Raw genomic sequence first — 3,413 nt, 5'->3', positions numbered from 1 at the left:
CACGTAGCCCTCTACGGGGAATTTTTACATATTTTTGTTACCATTCACTGTATTTGTTTACTATTTTTGTACCTATAAATTAGTTATAATAATATTATTTTTGTTTTTAACATTCTGATCCTCACGCTCACTTTACTGCCACTCCCAGACAAACTATCTGGTGGACCATTGTTGTCCGATATTTTTGCAGCAACTTGGGATTCTTTCGATCCTATTTGGATCAACTCTGTACAGCCCAATACCCTCCCCTTTTTCACCCTGCATTCTATTTACTTAAAAGAACTTAAAAGCCAAGGTATCTCTGCAAGGTACCATGTACACCTCAGTCTGATGAATGGCCCCTTTCAAGGGTCTATAGCCAGTAGAGAATCCCCCAGGGGGTGATTCTTCAGGGAAGAAGCTGATTGACACGACACACGTTTCGCTAAATAACCAAAGGTCAAAGCATGATGCGTGATGTCACAATTGAAGGAAGTCTGCCACAAGGCAGGGAGAGATATAGGCAGGGAAAAATACTCCTCAGATCTGCTCTCGGGGACTCACGGGGTCGGGATAAAAAGTATATAGTTTAAACTACTCTCAGTTCTTGGGCTTTCTGTGTCCTCCTACACCCCCAAAAACAAGTATAATCACACACATTGAAATAGAATCAGGCTGCCAGTAGTTGATATGGGGTTTTCCCCCTCCTTGGTGCTGCACTCGAGTGACAGGGGGAGGCAGTGACATCAGGCATGTCCAATCATGGGACAGACCTGGTGCCCTCCTCCTGGCTGTACTTAAGGGCAGTGACACCCCAAATTCAGTAGTGCCTCTACCCACTTGAGAGGGTCAGGTCACAAAGCCAAGAGCCTGACTATCGGGCCTTCTCTGGTCCTCTTCCCTTGGGGGGAGAGTGAGTGTGGACCATACCTCTGCCTCTACTAGAGGGGCAGGGAAGAGCTGGGACTGCTGCAGGTGCCCTTGGCCTGTAGTGAAGGTCCAGTGACCTCCTTCAGTGGGTAGCTGAAAGTTGCTGTATTGGGCAGAACCCTGCCATGTACTGTGCTGTACAGTGAGACAATAAACCATTCATGTTATTATACCTCCGGCCTGGTGAGTGATCTTACTGGGGGGAGAGGTAATCGGTTTTACCGTGGGAGATCATCTTCAGTTGCCTGGAGTCTACGGCAGATGGAGGCGCTGCACTGCTAAAGAATATGTAGGGTATGAACCTCTGAAGCCTAGTGTCCTGTGTCCCCACTACTATCATCGGACGACTCACCCCTCCTGTTACCAGCAGGTATATCCACCACACACGAACCGTACTGGCCAAATCTCCCACCGGGTGGGGGATACACTGTTTCATATACATTAGCTTGATGTCTTTCATCCCCACTATTGGGGGTTTGTTGCCTAGTAACAGGGGAGAGTTGGTACATTGAGGATGCCGTCATCACGTCTGCTGTTGGATATGAGTTAGTGTTGGGTTGTTATGGTGACGATCATTGGGGATGACACCACTGCACACCGACTCCTCCCCATCCTCCTTATTTTTGCGCCATCCATTTGCTTTTTACAGCAGCTACAGTATGTGTAATGCCACATTATAAGTTGGAGAAAGGGCATTTGTTTGCCCTGTACTTTCTAGCATCTAATATTTTTTTTAATATGTAATTAAAGTCTTTCATATTTTTTTCAACTGATGGTGTACTGGGGATATCTTTTTGTAGAATGGATTTGTTTTACTGGATGGTGGATTCCATTTTACCTCTGTGTATCCAGATTTAAATGTATATGCGATGAGGAGTGTTTTCTTATACACTCCAGTCTCTTCAATTTATTCAAAGTGTTGCTGTGTAAACTCTACATTCACCACAAAATATATTTTCTCTGTTTAAAGGCTAATTGTCAAGACTCCCTCCACTCTCCTGTCACTTCTTATATCTCAGCAATAATCTCTTTCTATTAAAATACACTCTTCTCTCTACCTGTGTATCACTACAGTTCTCACATGCTTACAACCCTTTGTCAGGAAATAGCCCTGACATATGTTTTCCTAGTTTTCCCTCTCCTGTCACTTCCCTTCTCTGTCCACCGGGTGTGCTGCTGTATTCTGTGTGGTCTGGGGTTCCTCTGTCTGTCTATCTCCTTATTGCTCCTGTCCTCTGTCCTTATAGTTTCCTGTTTGTCCTTTGCATTGTGTTGTTTCCCTGGACTTCTCTGCCACAGCCTGTTCCTGATTATTGTTCCTGTTCTTGTCCTTGCAATTAAAGGCCCTTGCTAGTGTATCTGGCTTGCCCCTGTTTGTTTCTTGCTCCCTAGTCTAAGTCCCTAGTCTCAGTTCCTGCTCTCCTGCTCCTGCCTTCCTGTTGCCGTACCCCGCGTGTGACCACGGCGTTCCTGCCTGCCGCCTGCTTCCGACCTCTGCGTGTGACCCCCGACGTTCCTGTTTGCTGCCTGCCACCGACCTCAGTCCGTGACCCCAACAATCTTTGGCTGCTCCCGCTGTTCCGGCCACCGAGGTCCTACCTACTCCAGGAGTCTCTCCCTGACACCCTTATTAGGCTGAGCTCACTCTGCCTACTATCCGACATTGCGTGTGCGCGTCTAAAGTTGCGCTCCTCTGTCTGCTGGCCGATGTGTGAACATCCCCAGCAGATGGAATGAACTGACAGTAAGCGGGACAGGGGAAGACGTCATCTACTTTTTAGAAAAAAGGAAGATTGAGCTTACATTCATTGGCTGTCGAAGTACACATAACGCTGCTGCCGCATGAAATCAGAAATTCAGTTGTCTCCCTGAGTTGCAGCAGCGTCAATGCTGTACTTCGCCGCTGGGAGTAGTTTCAAGTCTGAACACTCCTATTGCCAAACATGAAAGAGTGCCGAACATGTGCGTGCACATAAGTGCGCGCACGTCGTGTAGCTAGCGGAGTGAGCGGGGCCTTACATGCTGCACCCTACTTCTGTAACGCCCTGCCTCTAAATTTCTGCCAAGACCCACCCCTCTCTAACTTCAAACCCCATCTGAAAACTCCACCTTCTCAACTAAGAGTTTATATTGTCCTGGATGAGCATTTTTTACTAAACTATATTAGTAGGAGTTTTGGTTAGCGTATATGTATGTTAGTCTCCCCACATGCGGATTAGATTGGGCCCTACTCTTTTGATAAGCTGTTGAGCCATGATTGTGGTAGAAAGCTTTTTCTGCTGTTGTTACGGAGACATTTAAACAGGGTACATCAACCGATGCATAGAAAAAGTCTTCCTCTTGTGGAATAGTGCATTTTTGCTTTCACGGAACATTACAACGTTTCCATGCCTATGTAACACAGACACTCTAACATATCCAAAACTTTATGGCTTTACCGCATCCTTTGAATTACTCTTTCTAATTGGTAATCTTCTTAAAAGTTAACATTAAAGAGATTAACA

Source organism: Ascaphus truei, chromosome 1 (genome assembly GCF_040206685.1).
Source record: "Ascaphus truei isolate aAscTru1 chromosome 1, aAscTru1.hap1, whole genome shotgun sequence".
In the NCBI taxonomy this organism is placed as follows: domain Eukaryota; kingdom Metazoa; phylum Chordata; class Amphibia; order Anura; family Ascaphidae; genus Ascaphus; species Ascaphus truei.
Note: the sequence above shows the minus strand (reverse complement) of the source record.